The sequence below is a fragment of the Eschrichtius robustus genome, chromosome 6 (assembly GCF_028021215.1).
Source record: "Eschrichtius robustus isolate mEscRob2 chromosome 6, mEscRob2.pri, whole genome shotgun sequence".
Lineage (NCBI taxonomy): Eukaryota > Metazoa > Chordata > Mammalia > Artiodactyla > Eschrichtiidae > Eschrichtius > Eschrichtius robustus.
The window spans coordinates 75,688,650-75,708,870 of NC_090829.1; the positions used below are offsets into that span (position 1 = coordinate 75,688,650).

General features: G+C 40.3%; 1 protein-coding gene across 3 annotated transcripts in view; it reads left to right on the plus strand.

The window, feature by feature from the left end:
* Positions 1 to 235: 235 nt before the first annotated feature.
* Positions 236 to 20,221, plus strand: part of ZNF148 (zinc finger protein 148) — a 122,148-nt gene continuing 102,162 nt past the window's right edge. For 2 of the 3 annotated variants that reach the window (XM_068546577.1, XM_068546579.1), the window contains exon 1: positions 236 to 419. The gene's annotated coding sequence lies outside the window, so the exon portion shown is untranslated. Of the gene's footprint in view, positions 420 to 9,644; positions 9,663 to 20,221 lie in introns of those variants that run through there. The other variant, XM_068546578.1, reaches the window with a different exon arrangement.

Below are 20,221 nucleotides of genomic sequence, written 5' to 3' on the forward strand. Positions count from 1 at the left end.
CGCGGCTCAGGGCCAGCTTCCCCGGCCACACTGGGCTGGTGACACGCAGGCGCCGGAATCGAAGCCACGCTGGGTCTTCCCAGCCTGGTCCCCGGCCCAGGGAGGGCCGGCGCCGCCGAGCGCTTCCCCGTGTGCGGGGCTTCCCACAATGCACCGCGCCGGCAGTGGCGGCGACCGCGGCGGCGCTCTAGCCGCGGCATGTCTGCGTCTCTACTGCTCTGGGAGGAGGAAGAGAAGGAGGAAGAGGAGGAGGAGGAGGGGGAGGAAGAGGAGAAAGGCGCAGGGGTGGGAGCTGTTGCCGAAGCTGCCACAGCAAAAGTTCTCCCCCCTCCCCCCTTCCCCTCCTCTTAAGGCCCCTAGAAAGGTTGAAGCTGCCGCCGTCTGCAATCGGTGACCGCGCGACTCGGCACCCGCCCGCGGTAAAGCGCTCGGCCTGGCAGGCCCGGGCCCGGGGGAGGGAGGGGGAGGGGGCGGCGCGCGGGGGGAGCGCGCGGCGGTAACGGCCTGACCCGGGGGGAGCGGGCCGTGGCGAGGCCGAGGGTGGCCAGGGGACCGGCCGAGGCCGAGGGAAACGCAGGAGCTGGCTGGGGGACGGGAGGAAGCAGGGCGCGGATGGTGGGTTGGGGGGTTGAGAAAGGATAATGACGGGGGTGGCTGAAGCGAGAAGGCGGCCTCCGAGGCCTGAGGGGGGTGTCAGAGGTAGGGAAGGAGGTGGGATGGTTGCACAGGGTGGCCAGAGGGTGCTGGGTGTGGGTGTGAAAAGCTTAGGAAGACACCAGGTCTCTGATCACCGTGCCTGGTGCAGTGCTTTATGCACCGCAGGCCTCAGTCACTGTTGCTGCCTGAATGTGTTCTTTGGGAGAAGGGAAGGGCAGGGGTTGGAGAAAAGAGAATCCTTGCAGGAAACGTAGTGGGAGCGTGCACTAGGAGAGAGGCCGGAGGGAAAGATGCCGGGTAGGTGGAGGAATGCAGGGGGTGGCTGTGGAGGAGTCTTGAGGATTCTGGGGGGGTGTTCATTGTGCAGATACATTAGGTATTTCGTTGTGGAAAGAACTGAAGCGTTTCTAAGGAAAGAAAAGAAGGGATATAAGGAGTTTCCCTGAATAGAAAGGGTAGGTTTGAAGCAAGAGGGAGTGCTAAATACTGGAGAATATGAAGAGAATGCATGATAGAATAGACAGATGTAGCAGAATTAGTAAGTGTTGGCCCAAGGACTAAAGAGTTATTCCAGATGGGCCAGGATGGCCTAGTTCCAAACCTGTTTGGGCTCTTCTGTAGATGACATCCGGTAAGTGCGGGTACCGGCAGTGGTTGGGGTCACTGAGAATTAGACCTTAGTCTGTCGTTTGGTCTGAGACATTTTAGACCTGCACCAGTGAATATGAGAATCTCTGAAGCAGACCTTAAGAAAATGCCTGGCCTACAGGGATTCTCTAGGCCATGGAGTTTAGATTTTAGCAATTTTGAAATATTATCACTTACCAGAGGCTGGGTGAACTCTATGCTGGCAGATGCTGGAATGGAAATTACTTGACTTGGCGGTTTTCTTCTTCACTGCCCAGCTTATCTGGTCCAAGAGAACTGTTGCCATATTATGCAGCTTGGGTTGCAGTACACAGGGTTATAATTAATGGTGGGGAGAATTCATGCTTGGTGGCCCTTCTTTGGAGACTCGATTTGTAGCTCACGTTAGTCTAACTGACTGGATTGGTTCCATAACCCTGGGGCTGGTGGGAGATCTTTTGCCATTCACTGTTCCTGAATGGATACTCTCACTGAGGCATGGTGGTATTGAAGAAAGTGCATCAGCCTACAAAGTGTGGGCCTGCAGAATGGAGGATTAGGATATCTGTTTTGGTCTTAAGTTGCAAGGAGGTCAGGACTGGTTGTTTTGAGGTCTAGGAGAACCTGAAGAGACTGGATGATTCTAGAGCCAGGTTGGAGGGAGTACTAGCATTTCCCTATCAGGAAATGTACCCAGGCTGTTGGATTTGCTGAGCTCACACCGGACTGGATTTTGAAGAGGGAACTCTGGGCTAGAACCATACCCTTAAAATGTATCTGAAAATTAGTCACCTTTTGTATTATTAAGAAAGACTATATACACATTATGTTGTTATATGTTAATTAATTAAACTGAAGAGAGGGTAGTATGAAAAACCCTTTTATGGATATAGAGGGTGGAGGGATTAAACGCGAAGACAGAAATTTGGGGGAGGGATGGGAAAATTCAGTCATTCATTCTTTCAGCAAATAACTCTAAAGGAGAATAATTTAGCATTTGAGTAGATAAGGGCTTTTATTAAAATTTTTCTTATAGAAATAATCCAGGATTATTTTTAAAAGATCTGGAAAACTTTCCATGTCAGTACATTTGGAGTTATTTGTTCTTTTTAAGGGCTTCAATATATTACATAGTAGCATGTACCCATTTTTATTGTCATCATAGTATGAGAAAGTCTGTTTTCCTTCCCCTCTTTGGCACTGTATATTATCAGTTCTTTTAATTTTTGTAAGTTTAATGGATTTAAATAAAGTATATCATTATTTTTCTCTCCTTTAAATTATATGAAATTATACATGTACATAATTTAAAAAATTGTCCTGAGGGAGCTTATAATGAAAAGCAATAACCCCTGTCTCACCTGTCCATTGCAGTCCCACTTTCCAGAGACTACTTTTAATCATTACTTTTTATAGTTCTTATCATGCTTTTCTCTAGGTCTCCAAGTAATATGCATGTACTCTTATTTCTTGATTGATCAAAATGATGTTAAAAAAGGAGTCAAGAGACTTCTTACTATGAGTGGAAAGGATTTGTGTCACTGTCATTATACCTTTTCTCCTTTTCAAACTTTGATAGTTATTATTTTAGCTTTTTAATTGATATCTTTATATCTTTAATATTCTTAAAGAAAAACATTTAAAATTAGACTGGAAAAACTGGGTGAGATGATTAAGGGAAGTTTGATGGATGGACCTTTAGGAAAGACTAGGTTGTAGGAAATAGCATCTTTGCAGCATAAGTGTTGCTGGTTAGAGATGAGGAGGAGTTGCTTGGCAGTGATAGTTGTTCATCTTGGAAGTAGTTACCAGGTCAACTGTGCAGAATTCTTTGACAGTCTTCAGGAGAGTTTTAGTGTGGGGAATCTGGGAATGGATTAAAATGGTCCTTGATTGTTCTTTCCAGGCTTCTGTGGCAGTTCTTATGTTTAGGAAGGAAGGAATGGATTGGTGTGAATATGTGTTTCTTCTTTGTGGAGGAGAGAGGGAGGGATGGGGAAATTTGATAAGAGGGAGAGGAGGATGAGGGACAGGGTATGATGGAGATGGTGATAATTTTGTGGGAGGCTGAAGAAAAGGTAAAGAATTCTGAGGACATTTGGATATAGTTGACTGTGAAGGAGATTTTTACAGTGGTGAGACAGATTTGTGGCAGTCTTTAAGGAAATTAGCATATTTAAGTCACTAATAAGTTGGGAATACGGTGGAAAAGAGCATGCTGCTCATGTATTATGATAGATTCATAAAATACTGGTTTTTGAAATTTAGTATGAGGTACAACGTCCCTGAGTCAGGGTGACAGATATTGGGTGTATAGAAAGAAAGATGTTGCTCCTCTTTTCAGGAGTCTTGTTTAAGTAACCCCACCTCTTGAGAATCTTCCTTACTTTGAATAAGAATAGCACTCATATGTTGATTATATAGTGCTGAATCTTATACTAGTTTATGGGAATTATTTCTCTTTGTTTTGCAAATGGTAGCTAGATTGTAACCTGCTCTAGATCTGAGACTTTCTTTAATCTCTGGGGAAACTCACAACAGCTTGTTTCTGTCAATTAATTAATTAATTAATTAATTAATTAATTTATTTATTTATTTTTGGCTGTGTTGGGTCTTCGTTGCTGCGTGTGGGCTTTCTGTAGTTGTGGCGAGCGGGGGCTACTCTTCCTTGCGGTGCTCAGGCTCTCTCATTGTGATGGCTCCTCTCGTTGCAGAGCGTGGGCTCTAGGCTAATGGGCTTCAGTAGTTGTGGCACACGGGCTCAGTAGTTGTGGCGCATGGGCTTAGTTGCTCTGTGGCACGTGGGATCTTCCTGGACCAGGGATCGAACCCATGTCCCCTGCATTGGCAGGCGGATTCTTAACCACTGCACCACCAGGGAAGTCCCAGCTTGATTCTTTTTAAAATTTTTTTTAAAAATTAATTTATTTTATTTATTTATTTTTGGCTGCGTTGGGTCTTCGTTGCTGTGCGCGGGCTTTCTCTAGTTGTGGTGAGCGGGGGCTACTCTGTTGTTGCGGTGCGCGGGCTTCTCATTGTGGTGGCTTCTCTTGTTGCGGAGCACGGGGTCTAGGCACCACGGGCTTCAGTAGTTGTGGCACGTGGGCTCAGTAGTTGTGGCTCGCGGGCTCTAGAGCGCAGGCTCAGTAGTTGTGACGCACGGGCTTAGTTGCTCTGCGGCATGTGGGATCTTCCCGGCCCAGGGCTCGAACCTGTGTCCCCTGCATTGGCAGGCAGATTCTTAACCACTGCGCCACCAGGGAAGCCCCCCAGCTTGATTCTTAAGTGCTTAGTAAGTACTTGTTGAATGTTTGATAGAAAGTAGTGTTCACCGTTACTGATGGTGGTGGGACTGTGTGGAATTGCTGAGCACTATGGAGGTATTGCAGACAAAATTGTGTGTGTATGTATTTGAGAGAGTGAAGGACAAAGGGATATCTGACTGGGGAAGGCCTTTAGATATAAGGGAAGGCAGAATGGATTAAAATGGGACTGGAACAATCCTGCAGAAACACCTAATGGGTGGGACCAAAGGTTCTCTTCCAATCTGAGGCTAGTTTAATCTGAGTAAATCTGGTCTGGAGCTGGGGGCTGGTTTAATTTGGATTTTCTTACCTTAGGCCTAAATGACTGTTTAGAGATCTTTAGCTGTTTTAAGAATCTGTCTGATTTAATTCGTTTTTAGGATAATAAAAAAGTGTTAGGTGAAGTTTCTTCCCTCAAGGAATTTATGGTATTTTTATTCTTTTAGGGGGAGAAAGACATTTGTGAAGTAATTCTATAGCAGTGTAAGATTTCAGAAAATTGATATTTTCCTCTTTTTTCCCACAGTTCCCTGGCTCTCCCACAGTCTGCGTTTTCCCCACAATCCTCCATTCTTTCCTAAAATTCCCTGTCCCTTCCACTATTCTTTTTCCTTTCAGAATCTCCATCTCTCTTACAATTCCGCATGTATCCCCAAATTCCCTTTCTTGCCACTCTATCACAATTACCCCTTCTTTCACAAAATTACCCCTTCTTTTACAAAATTACCCATTCTTTCTCCAAATTCCCTATTATATTCCACAGTTCTTTCCCTCCCACAATTGTTTCTCTCCCACAATCCTCCATTCTCTCCCACAATCCTCAGTTCTTTCAGAAAATTGATTTTTTAAAACAAGTATCAAAAGTATACAGTACCTCCAGATGAGGATTTTTGTATTTTGGTAGTCACTTTCAGTACTAGTGTTCAAAACATTTTTAGAACACCTTTTCTGATTTATCGTCTAGCACATTATATACAGTTTACTTATATATTGAGTACCTATTGTGTGCTCTTGAGGGGAGGGAATCTATAAAGGTGAGTAAAACATGGTCCCTATTCTCTAGGAGTTCATAATCCCTCTAGGATGGCACAGTTACAAATAATACAAGGCATAATGTTATTCTGAATGGTCTCATTGGGGACAAATCTTTTTAGTTTGAAAGATTTGATTTTTAGAAATGTTGAAGATCTGTCAGTATCAAGTAGCGTGAATAAAGAATAGTTTTGGTTTAAATTTAGTTAGTCATAGAAATGGGGATGATTTTCTTGATTGACTTATTAACTAACTTTGGAAAGTACTCCCAAAGAGGAATTTGGAAATATTTTGAACAGTGGCAATAGCTTCACATGTAATTAGTTAGGTACTAGATGAATTTTGGTTAAATGCATCAGATGGTTGGATAGATGGAGTGAATAAATAAGTAAGTGGTAGCCTCCCAAGGTAACTGTTTTAAAGAGGACCACACTGATTTTAATACGTAAGTAAATTCTGGCTCTGTTTGTTAACAGTTCATTACTGTGAAAAAGGTAGTTTATGATTAAGTTCCCACATGAGTTTTACAGACAGTAAGTGCTGTAGGAGTTCAGAGAATGGAGAAATGAGCATTGGCTAAGGTTTGGGGAAAGGATTTAAGTGTACTGTACTTTAGCTGGATATTTGAAAGGATTTCTTAGGGATCTCAGGACAGGAACTAAATTGCTCCAAATTTCTCTTGCAGCCCTAGAATGAACCTAGAGTCTGGATCTATTTTTGTCTGAAGGCTTTCTGCCTGTTTCATTTTAGCTACTCCTACTGGTTGGTTCCTTTTCAAATTTACCTTTGCTGGGTAGATTTTGAGCCCCCTGAAACAACTGGTGGGGGGGGGTGCTCTATTTCCATCTATGTCTAGTATAACTTGTAGTTTTTCCTTTTTTGAGCCTGTACCCCACAAATGACTTGGTCTCTGTGAGTGAAGAGTATGAGTCAACTCGGCTCTGTTTCCTGCATGCTTTTCTCAAAGTTGCTTTCTGAATTACAGAATAGAATAGACAAGAGAATTGAGGACATGTGTCCAGTAGACACGTGCTTGTTGAATAAATGAATGAATGAGAAAGTATCTGAGGTAATTTATCTAAATTATCTATATGTTTTGTTTCAATTTATTTATTCATAACCTGCCTTTTTCTACAAAGGGTTTAATGGGGCTGACAAAAATATGTATACCATAGATGAATTGAAATAATTGAAGTCTAGTTGAAGAGAAAATGAAAGAAATATCTGTTTAAAGAATATAAGACCTATCATTATGGATGTTAGAGAACTAAGAATAAAGTGGAAGATAAGCATTGGAGAAGGAAAGGTGTTATTTGATGGAAAGTATGATTCTGAAAGAAGAAAAAGGTTATTGATATATGACAGGTTATGGTTAGAGGAAAGCAAGGGAAGATTGAAGGTAGAGGATTATTGGAAATGGCTAATTGTGGGAGGAAGATGGTAAGACTGTTTGAAGGATGAGAGTTTCAGAAGTTTGGAATGTAGTGGAAATTATTTATGATGTTGATTTATAACTGAGGTTTCAGAAAATAATGGGATGAGTTTTTTTAGTCAGCAGGTAATGCACATTTGTTATGTGCAAAAGCACTGTTAGATGCAATCAGGGATACATCCTTTGGGATTTAGATTCTAATAGAGGGGCTGGACTTAAGCACAAATAACTACACTGTGATCACAAATGTATTATGAGAAAAATAATGTTACTTAAGTTAAAAGGTGGGAAAAAACATTTGATTAGGGGAAAGCCTGGGACTGCATTTAGTAGCATGGAAGTGGCATTTTAGCTAGTCTTTGAAGGGATGGACAGGATTCTGACTGGCAGAAATTATTAGAAAGAGCATTCCAACCCAAGGGATTAGCAAAAGCAAAAGCATGGAGGTGAGCAGCCAAGGAGATGTGAGGAATAGTGAGTTGGTTTTAATTTTTTTTACTATGATCCACAGTAAGGAAAACATGTCGTATCTTCACCTAACATAGGCATGTATGAATGTTTGTGTATATGTATAAAACAAAAGGTTTCAATAACAATAACTGTCCTTACCATGTTGGATGCACTCTATGTTTTCTATTATTGTTTGGCTAAAAAGAAAAAAAGAAAAGATGGCTGTCACTCATTAAATTGATTTCATGATGAACTAAGTAATTGATCATAACCTGTAGTTTGGAACACAGAGTTCATGAATAGGGCATACTTTGATATAAGGTAGGAAGGCTCAGTTGGGGTTGGGTTGAAAATGGATGGCCTTGAAAGCTAAGCTAAGTAGTTTGTATTTGATGTAACATAGTGTTGTGCTTGGTAAGCAAACAAGCTGGGTTTTAGTTTTGTCCCTTCTACTATTTACCTCCACTATGATTATGGAGAGAATTACTTCCTTCCTGAACCTCAGTTTTCTCATCAGGAAATTGATAATCATTATACCTTCTGGCAAGGGTTGCTGTGAGGATTAAAATATGTTAGTCTAGGATTTAAAGCATGCATAGAGCTACTGAACTTTTTTTGAGTAGAGAATTGAACCAAGGACTGTATATTAGATACCTTAATCTGACAATAGCTATACCATACAGGATAGATTGCGGGCAGTGTGGTGGTAGAGTATGATTGCAGGTGAGAAGCCCAGTTAGGAGGCTACAGGAGAAACTAAGAAGGGCTTGAATTAGTTTGATAGGAGGATTAGAAATGAGGGAGTGGGATGTGACTGGACGGAGAGAGGAGGGGAAGATGACTAGAAAATTAGAGTTGGGGAAAGAGTCAAAAGGCAGCAGCTGAAATTGGGTTACATCTTTGGGTAGTTTGGTAGGGTACATTAGAATAGATAGTTACAGTTTCTTGCATGTAGTAGGTCCTCAGTTGTTTGCTGAATGATTAAATATGTAAGGTGAGGATTGCATAGTGAGTGAAGACAGCGATAGATAGGTTTGAGAAGGAGGGTTTAGATTGGAGGGTGCTGGGCTTCCCTGGTGGCGCAGTGGTTGAGAATCTGCCTGCCAATGCAGGGGACACGGGTTCGAGCCCTGGTCTGGGAAGATCCCACATGCCGCTGAGCAACTAGGCCCGCGAGCCACAACTACTGAGCCTGCGCGTCTGGAGCCTGTGCCCCGCAACAAGAGAGGCCGCGATAGTGAGAGGCCCGCGCACCACGATGAAGAGTGGCCCCTGCTTGCCACAACTAGAGAAAGCCCTCGCCCAGAAACGAAGACCCAACACAGCCAAAAATAAATAAATAAATAAATAAATTAAAAAAAAAAAAAAAAAGATTGGAGGGTGCTTTTGATGGTCTGCCAGGATTTATTAATTCAGGAAATATTTTTGTATACTTACTGTGTGCAAGGTTCTGTTGTAGGCAGGTAGGCAGTATGAAGGATACACATTTATATACGACATAAACATGTTCATATTCTTCAGGAGCTTATCCAGGGACAAAAATGTGTACACACCTGTCTATGACAGAAGTACTATGGCAGGTTAAACTTTGTGGACGAATTGGTAGGTAGCTTAGAGCTTAAAGGATAAATAGGATTATAGTAGGCATGATGATGAGGGTTGGCATTCCAAGAGGAAGGAGTGATATGAGTGACAGTGAGAAAAATTCTGGATATGCTGAGGGGTTGGTGGTCTACGTTAGCTGGAATTTAGAGTTCATGTTGATGAATGGAGGAGAAAATAAAGCTGTAAAGTAGACATCTAAAAATCCAGACCAAACTGGTTTTTAAAAATTTGTTGAGAAATAACATACAGAATGCTCTCCAAGGGGGGAAAGTGGAGGGGGTGGGGTGGTGGTGGGGGTGGGATGAATTGGGAGATTGGGATTGACATATATACACTAATATGTATAAAATAGATAACTAATAAGAACCTGCTGTATAAAAAAAACAAAGATTCAAAAAAAAAAAGAATGCTCAAATCTTAAGAGTACAGGTTAATTTTTTCTTTTAGGTTTACATTGATGTAATCACCACCCAGTTCAATACAAAGAACATTCCCAACATCCCGGAAGGTTTCCTCATGTGTCCCCTCCAAGGTGATGTCTCCTTCAACCAAAAGTAACTACTATTCTGACCTCTATCACACAGAGTAGTTTTGTACGTTTTTGAATTTCATATTAGTGGAATCATACTTCTGTGTCTGGTTTCCTGTGCTTACCATATGTCTGTGAAATTCATCCATGATATGTGCAGCAGTAGTTCATTCTTTTTCATTGCTCTGTGGGGTTCATTATGTGAATATACCACAATGTATTTATCCATTCCATGATTGTTGGAAAATTGAGTAGTTCCTACTTTTTGGAAATAATAAAGAGTTTTAACTTGACTCAGTATGTAGTGGAGAGCCACTGATGATTTCTGAGTGGGTTTAAGAATACTAATCTGGTGACCTGTTTTGTTTGTTTCTCTGTTTTTTGCAATGAGGAGAACCTAGTAACTAGAAGATTATGACAGAAGTGTGAAGTATTGAGAATCTAAGTTGGGATAGTGGTAGTGGGAATAAAAGGAAAGGGATTGATGTAAGAAATATTTCAAAGAAAGAATTGAAGGATTTGATGGCATATGGGCTTTTGGGAAACAGTGAAGAAAAAGAGAAAAAGAAAAGTTAAGGGAAACTCCAGGACATTTAGTTTGGGTGACTGTGAGAATGGTGGTGCCATTAAAAGAAATTATTGGATCCATTAGCAGAACCATTTTGGTGGGGAAGAATGGCTACTTTGGTTTTAAGACACATTGACCAGTATGTGAGGCACCAGTGGAAGTATCTAAGGAGAGTTATCTAGCTAGAGTTAAAAATTTTGGCTTCAGCTGAGGAAAGAGTTCCAGTGGAGATTTGGGAACGTGTACATAGAGTCGGTAATTGAAGCTACTAATTCTGGGTTTGGTAGGGCGCTGATGGCTGTAAAATTATCTGGATTAATGATTGAGGTGTTAATTGAAGCAGTAATTGAAGAATTTAGTTTAAAAGCAATAATTATGTATTCTAATTTCTCAGGAATAAATTAGATTGTAGCAGAAGGTGATGGTTTAAAAATTATTTTGGGGAGCTGTGGGGGAAGATACCCATATGAGGATAGAAAATGTAGAAACAGTGGTAAGGGATGAAACCCTGAGGGGGAGAGGATTGGAGATAGCTCCAGGACAGAACTTGGGAAAAATACCCACTCTTTGGGCTAAGAAGAGGACTAGAAGTCACTGGAGACAGAAGAAGCAACTACAGAGACCAGAGTAGAATCATGTGTTACAGTGATGTAAATCAAAGGAGGTAGTTCAAGTGTCATTGCCAAAGAGAGGATAAGAACTTGGGTGGTGGGTCATAGGATTTGGTCATGGAATTGTTTTTTGGTCTTCAAGAGAGCAATTTGGAGACCAGAGTGCATAGGGTTAAAGGGCTAAGTGGGTTGGGAGAATATGGAAGCATCGGCTATAGGAACTGTATTAAGTTTATTTTAGGAAGGAGGAACAACTCTTTTTCCAAAACTGAAGGCAAGAAGCAACAGATGGATGAAAAGATACAGCATTTTAGAGGCTATAAAGGGGATTTGATTACAGGTGGAGAAGTTGTGATCTGAGGGAATTTTATGGAAGAGATCGAGTATTTGATGAGATTAAGAACTTAAATGTGAAACTGATTTGGATTAGTCAATGAGATGGAGAGTTGTATTTAGAATAAGTCAGTTGTAGAAGATTTCATAGGTTTCTGGTGGCGCTTAACACCTAGTGTGTGGGTGTGGAAAAAACAGATGGTGAAGATTGTCTCTCTTTGGGGAGATGCATGGTGAATGTAAATGGGAGGTCATGATATTCCGGAGAGGGCAGTATTAAAATGGCTGATGGACAAATTTAAACTGTGTAGGGAGATAAGTGAAGCCAGAAGGAGGTGAAGAGCAGGTGTAGACCTAGAAAATAAAGTAGTTGTGGTTAAAAAAAAAAATAAAAGATCTCTGAAGTTACAATCCTAGTGGTACAGCACTTCCAATTGATGATCTGTTTTCAGTATATATGTGTGGGTGGCTGAAGTGCAGATGAAGGTTTTAGGAGTTGAGGAAGGTCAGCGTGCAGTTCTTCAGCACCTCAGTCACTGAGGATAATGACTGAATATGGGACAAAGTAGAATTGAAGTCTTTGGGGAAGGAAGGTGGGAAGGATTCTGGAACCTGGTAGATGTTGCAGATGGAATGGTTTAAGTGAGTAATGGGAACTGCAAAGAGATTTTTTTAGTGATAGAAGAGCAGCGGGAGTGGCCTTGTGGAACAAGAAGAAGCAGTTGGTGCTTTTATCAAGCTGAAGGAGTAGGAGAATGGATAGCTAAGTCCTGAGAAGCAGGTTGTTGAGGAAAAGCCAAGCTTGAGATAAGATGAGGAGGTATCCAGACAAGAGGTGATAGTGATTGAATTGTTGTGGCATGGTGATGGAGATAAAAAGATGGATTTGTTACATTCACCAGTTCTTTAAATTTTTTATAAATAAATTATACTTGCAAAATCATTTCCATTCATGTGTAGTATACCGAGATAAATTCAACTGAGAGATATTCGTGGATTAGAAATGAGACAATGAAAGAAAAAAAATGGTGAGGTGGAGGTGTACTAATATGAAAGGCAAAAGACATGGGGCAGTTTGTTGACAGTAGAACATGGATAAGCTGATAGGAGCTAGTAAATGGATAGAAATGAATGAGGAGGTTGGAGTTGCCCTGAATAGGAATAAGAGTAAGCCGAAGAGGACAGTGAGTAGCTTGTAACAGAGAAAATATGGAGAAAACATAATGCTACCTAGGAAACAATGCCAGGACCCTATTCCATCTCTGTGCATGTAAGGACAATCCTTGCTATCCTTGACGTTATTATAAAGGTGATAGTATATCATGCATAACTTTTTAAAAAAATAACATGAATGATAGAAACATTGAGATCTTTGATCTCTACTTGAGTGCCTCAAAACCACATCAAACTTTGTTTGCAAAAATTGTGTGGTGATAACTTGTATATGTAAAGAGGTTCAGGTAAAAAGTGGAAAGAATGGGGTGGATGGTAAAAGGAGGTGTCCTAAGGGATCTAAAATGGCTTCTGTAGTTTTTTTTCTTTTTTCTTTTGGCTATGACTTTTATCTCATATATTTCTTAGTGTTCTTAGGAGGGTGGCCTGCTCTGTTTTTTCATTTCATTTATTATCTATATAGGTATATGGTTCTAAATATGCTTTCTTATTTCTAGTTATTTATCGTTTATTGAACATTTCTAAAGGAGCTGTCATGCCAATTCCAAAACCAAAAGAGAGCTAAAACTGAAACATTGCTTCTTTTTTTGTTTTGTTTTATTTTATTCTTTTTAATTAATTAATTTAGTTTTGGCTGCGTTGGGTCTTCGTCGCTGCGTGCGGGCTTTCTCTAGTTGCAGCGAGCAGGGGCTACTCTTCATTGTGGTGCGCGGGCTTCTCTTTGCGGTGGCTTCTCTTGTTGCAGAGCACGGGCTCTAGGTGCGTGGGCTTCAGTAGTTGTGGCTCACAGGCTCTAGAGCGCAGGCTCAGTAGTTGTGGCGCACAGGCTTAGTTGCTCCATGGCATGTGGTATCTTACCAGACCAGGGCTCGAACTTGTGTCCCCTGCGTTGGCAGGCGGATTCTTAACCACTGTGCCACCAGGAAAGTCCCTGTTTTGTTTTAAGTCTTCAGCATTATCACCTCAGGGCTTGAAACCTTCATCATCTTCCATTGATGGTGTTTAAGACCTAGACCAGGCCTCTTATCCATTGGCTTTGTCTCTGCTATGGAACTTTTGCTTGTCCAGTTACATAGTAGCATTGATTTTTGTCAGACTTTGTCTTCTGGCAACTTTTCCCTTGTACTATGAAAGACTTGACTCTCAAATGCTCACCTAACTGCTTTTAGAGATTCTCCACTAGTGCCTCGCTGTGGTTCTAGCAACTGGCATTTTAAACCATTAAGGGAAAAATACTGTATGCTTCAAATCCTTAGTATTTGCATTATATTCTTCACATGATAAATGAACTCTTTCAGCCTCTGAGCAAAGAATACTTTCTGACCCTCCCTGTTCAGATCAGGGTTTTTGATATTCTTTCACGTTTCCGAGAGAGAGCTTATTTAGTGGCAGTGAGAAAAATACGACAAAGCACAAAATATATAGTATTGGTTTTCCGTCCTATTGCAGCTTTGCTTCAGAATTAGTTCCAAAATCTAGCCCTGGGTCATTCATCTTTTTTTTTTTTTTTCTCTTCCTTTATTTCTACATTTAGTCAATCACCAAATTTAATAATGAAGGATATGGAGACCACCCAGAGCTTTGAAGGCCTGAGACAGCCCAGGGATGTTGCTTTATTCAATTCACAACTTAGCTATAATCTGCCAATAGTCTAGAATTGTTTCTAGGACCTGCCTTAGACATAGCTAGGCCTGGGCGAGTGGGGGATATTCTGAATATTTGAGTGGATTGTGTGGGTTAGACTAATGATGGATATCTTAAGGAAGGTGTGAGGAATGATTATTGTAGAAGTGGAGACAGTATGTTTTAAAATGATACGTTAATTTAACATAGATAAATGACTACACAAGACGGGATGGATGCTTGAAAATCTTGGTTGGTGTGAAGGAGTTTTCCTTGTAAATTTGAGAGGAGCCAATATATAAGGGATTAGAATGAAATACACACTTGATGTTTTGCAGGGTCCCCTATATACTTGTCAACACATACATATACACCTGCATGTGTAGATACATATAATGGTAGAGATAATGTGTTAATCTGATTAGGTTCTGTAATTAGAGTCTTTGGGGAAATGTATGGTAGTCTTGTTAAGAGTGATTCAAATGAATTGGTAGAGAATATTTGGAAAGATCATTAAGTTATTGGGGTATGTTTAGGAAATAGATTTTTCAGTGACTTTGGTGGCCTCTCTGGAATAGGTTCACAAAATTTGAGGGCAATTTGGAGCAAATGTGTGTGTTAAGTTGGAGAGTGTTAGCTTTGAGGGAATGCAGGAACAAACAAAAAATGCAGTATTTGAGAAAGTTATTTATGAATTGATTTGGTAGATGCTGATAAAATGATAGAAGTTACTTGTGGAGAGGTTTTGTATAAAGTGGGAGGTGTAATGGAAGGGATTTACGAGAAATCTTGTTACTATTAGAAAAGTAAATTTCAAAAGGGTAAAATTGGAAAGACGGTTTAGGGAAGATTATTCTTTTGGGAAAATGTGTCTCATAGGTTGAAAACAGGAAGGCAAGAGAAAACTAAAATGAGTAAACTAAGGTGTAGAAAAGTAAGAGGAAGAGGAAGGATTAAAGAAGAGGTTACTGAAAGAGATTTCTTATTGTAAGGAGTGTTGTGTTGGATACTACTTTTGATAGTGGTTCGGTAAGGAACGGGACTTAAATATCCCACGGTACGTAGGGAGGAATTTTACCAAGGATAATTAAGTGTAATAGTTTTATTTCTTGAGAAACCCGGCAAGTAGGGAGCCCTCCGGTTGGGAGCCCAGGCCCTCCCGGGCGGGATTTTGCCGGCGCTCGGCTCGGCGGCGGGCGGAGCTGCGCGGGTGGTGGGCCCAGAGCCGCCGCAGCTGCCCGCGAACGCGGCCGAGCAGAGCCGAGCCGGGCGGGGCCGGTCCGGTGGGCCGCGGGCCGCGGGGATCCGTGCACCCACGGGCCCTCGGGGGGCGCTCCAGCAAGTGAGCAGGCCCCGCGCGGCGCGATGGGGGCCGGGAGGAGGGGCTTCCCTGAGCGCCGGAGCAAACCTCCGCACGCGGCTCGCACGGCTTCCTTTTGTTGTGTGTACGTGTGTGAGTGTGCGCGCGCGTGCGTGAGTGCGCCTGTGTGCAGGGAGGCGGCGGAGGAGCGCCGAGAAGCTGGGGTTTTTCCTGCCGGGGTGGCTGGCGCGCCCGGGCCACGGCGGGCGGTGGGGCCTTCCAGACACCCGTCTTCCGGGTCGGGGCCCGCGGCGCGGTCGGGGCCCCTTCCCCCAGCGAGATGGCAAACTTTGTGAGTGGCTTCTCGGCGCCTAACAAGTGTCTGCCTGACAGCAGGAGCCGACGAACGTTAATTGACACCCTCCTTTCCGTCCTAACCCTGTTTTTTTCAAATCTTATATTGGACTGTATTGTGTTTACAGTTTTATGGTGTGCGAAAAGGTCAGACGGGTAACTTAGGTCTACTAGACAGTTTTTTTACTTGGTATCAAGAGCAGAAAATGTACGCTTGTATCCGTATATTGGCGCTACTAAAACCTGCGTGTTTAGTGGTAAGAACAGCCCTAAGGCCTTTCCAGAATTAGTCTGTAAGGGCAAACTTTGGCTCTCCAGACTTTGTGAAGCACTGATTACAGTGCCAGGAAAGAGCTACTTGTGTAGCAGACTAAAAACTAGATAGTTAGGAAATGCAAAAGTTAAAGCCCTTCCCAAGAGCTTGAATTAAAAACAGCTTTTTTTGTTATACATAATTATGATTTGTGTAGTTTGCATATAGAGTTTTACACAATTGGGCATGGCGTGATTAAAAACAGAGCGTTTCTTATTAATTTCATGAAGGGCAGTTGGTAAAGGCACCACACAGTTTTGAAATTTCAAGTATGTTAAATGTTGCTATAAATAAAATCCTATTCAGATTTTTAGATTTAAGAAATCTAAAAATACGTTTGCAGTTGTCCTTTGGGTGCAGAAGGAAGTCCTGGGTTTCTCAGTGCTTGTTTCTGGGCAGATTTTCAGTATTGTCAGCGTGAAATGGGTGTAGAACCTTAACCTGAGTGAATAATTTGCTTGAGATTACCAGTCTGTTTGCAGCTGGGAATAGACTCCGGGTCTCTTATTCCCAGTCTGGTGACCTATCCAAGAATAGACTAAGGATACTGGGTATTTGTCTGTTTGGTGGAAGATATGGCTGAGTTGATTTTATAGTGAGTGTTAAAAGAGTCAGAAAGTGAATGTGTGAACGTTGTAGCATTTAGATGTATATAGTTTCTCCACACTGAATGTCTTCGGCCTTTCTTTAAATACATAAAGGACTTGAGGATATTCCTCAGTGTTACTTTTCATGGCATTTTGTAGCACATTTACATTTGATTAAAACAGATGCTTATTGTATTTAACTGTGGGGGGATGTGTTTTTCATGTGGGTATTTTCAGTGTTTGAAGAATACACTGAAATACAAGTTAGTGGGTAACTTGAGAATGTTTAGCCTCCTCACAAAAGCTAGGGAGAAGAGGAATTATGTTAATTTCATTAATTTCTGATTAAAAAACCTTTGGCCCTCTTTATTGAAGATGGTTACAGAGGTACAGATGGAATACCTGTGAATTTTCTCCTCTGCTTTATATACTGCTGTTTTCATTATTATCACGACTTTAGCTACAATTTGTTTTGTTCATTCCTAGCCTTTCTTATGCCTTTCCTCCTATGTCACAAAAACATTTTCTCTTCTTTGTCCTTCCCATCTCCAAAGAACTCTGGAAATTTTTAATCTAATACAGTGATTCTCCACGAGAGGTGGTTTTGGCAATGTCTGGAGACGTATTTGGTTGTCACGCTGGGGGGATTCTATTGGTATCTAGTGTGTAGATGCTAAACATCCTACAATGCGCGTGGTAACCCCCACAACAAAGAATCATCCAGTGCAAAGAGTCAGTAGTGTTGATGTTGAGAAGCCCCGATTGAATTGTTGAGAATAATATTCTACCTATGAAAGTTATTTGTAATGTAATTGGCATCTCTATATCACATCGGTTATAAATCTTTTCTCAGAGTTGTTGTTAGAATGATCATGGGTAAAAGGTCATGAAGTATATTTTAGAGCATCAGTACATAGGATTTTGGAGCTGGAAGATTAACAAGTATAACTCTTTCCTGGCGGTCCAGTGGTTAGGACTCCGTGCTTTCACTGCCAGGGGAGCGGGTTCGATCCCTGGTGGTGTGGCCAAAAACAAAAACAACAACAACAACGAAACACAAGTATAACTCTTTCAGTATGTAGATAAGGAAACAGAGTTTCAGAGAGATTGTGACTTACCCCGAAGTCCTACAGATAACGTGGAGTTCAGGTTTCGTTATTTCTATTATAATTTAATTTTAATTTACTTATTTAATTAAAATTAATTTTAATTATTACTGAGGGAAATGGTATTTTATCATTTTTGCTTGATAAATTTAAATAAGCTAAAATTTTAAAAATTGCATCATGGGAATCTCAGTATCCACTAAATTATTGTTACTTTTTTCAGATTCGCACATTGTTGAATTCTTCAGCATGGTTTTGTAACCATTATAACCTTTTCAGCATCTGCTTTTTTAAAAAAAAGTTTGAAAAATTAAAAAAGACCACATACAATTTAAAAACAAAACAATTGGAAGTTAATTATGATACCATAGGCAACATGCAAATGCAAACCCAACTGGAATTGTTAAAATGTCTTAGGGTGTCTTGAACTTAGACATCTGTTCTGTTTTGTGAGGATCACTATAATGGTCAGTTATTGTGCTGATTGTAAATCTATTCTAGCAGGATCCTTTCGGTTAATTTTAGAAAAAGATATTGGAACTTTCAGGTGAAATGTAATTGGATGAAATATAAATTGGGTATTTAGATTTAAATTGGGTATTTCAAATTAAGTGCTGTATTGTCAGAAAGAAGTATCAGTGGAGTTCTTTTTAAGTTTAAAATTTTTTTCTGTGGTGCTGCTTTTTAAAAATGAGAAAAACAAGTAGGAGAAAAGACTATGAGCAAAGATTTCTTCAAAAATTGTTTTATATAAGAAATTTATTTTATAGAAAAAATTTAAAATGCATATTAGCAAAAAGAAGAGTAAAATCACTAACTGGAAGAAGCTGCTGTTAATATTTTGATATACAGCATCTTATATTTTTGTTAACCTTTTAATATGAAAAATTTAAAAAGATGAAAAATACAATAGTATTAGGAACCTCTATGTACCAGTGACCTAGCCTCAACAGTTAGCAATTAACAGACAGTCTTGTTTCATCTGCATCTCTGCCCTCTATTTCCCATCTCACATAATTAAAAAAAAAAAGCTTTATTTTGAAATAATTATAGACTCAAAGGAAGTTGCAAAAATAGTAGAGTCCTGTGTATACTTTACCCAGCTTCCCCCCAATGGTGACATCTTCTAAAGCTCGAATAAGACATCAAAATTAGGAAATTGACATTAGTACACTACTGTTATCTGAATTGCCAAACTTAATCAGTTCTCACCATTTTTCAATCCTAATTCATTTGTGTGTTTATAGTCCTGTGTGATTTTCTCCTATATATAAATTCATGTAACTACCACAACAGCGAAGATACAGAACTATTCCATCACCGCAAAGAAAAGCCCTCTTGCTACCGTTTATATTTGCACCCTACCCCAAAATCCCTCCCTGTCCCCTGGTGACATATTTTCCATCTCTATAGTTTTGTCTTTTCAAGAATGGTTTATAATGGTATATTAATACATACTTTATGTAACCATTCAGCTGTTGAAGGACTTTTGGTATATTCAGTATTTTGCTATTAATAATAAAGTGGTTATGAACATTCATGTTCAGGATTTTATGTATAGTTCTCTGAGATAAATGCCCAAGAGTGAGCTTCCTGGGTTGAATGGGAGGCCATGTTTAGTTTTATAAGAAACTTCCAAACTGTTTTTCAGTGTGGTGTATCATATTACATTCCCATCAGCAATGTAAGAGATTTTCTGCATCCTTGCCAGCATTTGTTATTATTGCTATTTATTTTAGCCGTTTTGATAGGTGTATAGTGATATCTTACTGTAGTTTTAATTTGCATTCTCTAATGGCTAATGATATTAAACGTCTTTGTGTGTACTTATTTGTTGTCTGTACATGTCTTTTGCTCATTTTTTAATCAGAATGTTTTTTTTTTAACTTTTGAGATTTGAGAGTTCTTCATATATTTTAAATACAAGACCTTTGTCAGATACATGGTTTGCAGACATTTTCTCTCAGCCTGTAGCTAGGATAAGCTACATCTTCTTAAGAAGGTCTTTCACAGGGCACATTTTTAAAACATATTTTATTGAAGTATAGTTGATTTAAGTGTTGTGTTAATTTCCGCTGTATAGCAGAGTGACTCAATTATACATACATATATATATATGTATATATATATACACACATATACATATACACATATATACACACATATACTTTTTCATATTCTTTTCCATTATGGTTTGTCACAGGTTATTGAATATAGTTCCCTGTGCTAGACAGTAGGACCTTGTTGTTTATCCATCCTATATATACTGGTTTGCATCTGCTAATCACAAACTCCCAGTCCATCCCTTCCCCACTTTTCACTCCCCCTTGGCACAAGTCTGTTTTTTATGTCTGTGGGTCTGTTTCTGTTTAGTAGATATGTTCATTTGTGTTGTATTCAGTATTTTAGATTCCACATATAAGTGATATCATATGATATTTGTCTTTCTCTTTTTGACTTACTTCACTTAGTATGATAATCTCTGGGTCCATCCATGTTGCTGTAAATGGCATTATTTCATTCTTTTTTATGGCTGAGTAGTATTCCATTGTGTATATATACCACATCTTCTTTATCCATTCATCTATCGATGGACATTTAGGTTGCTTCCATGTC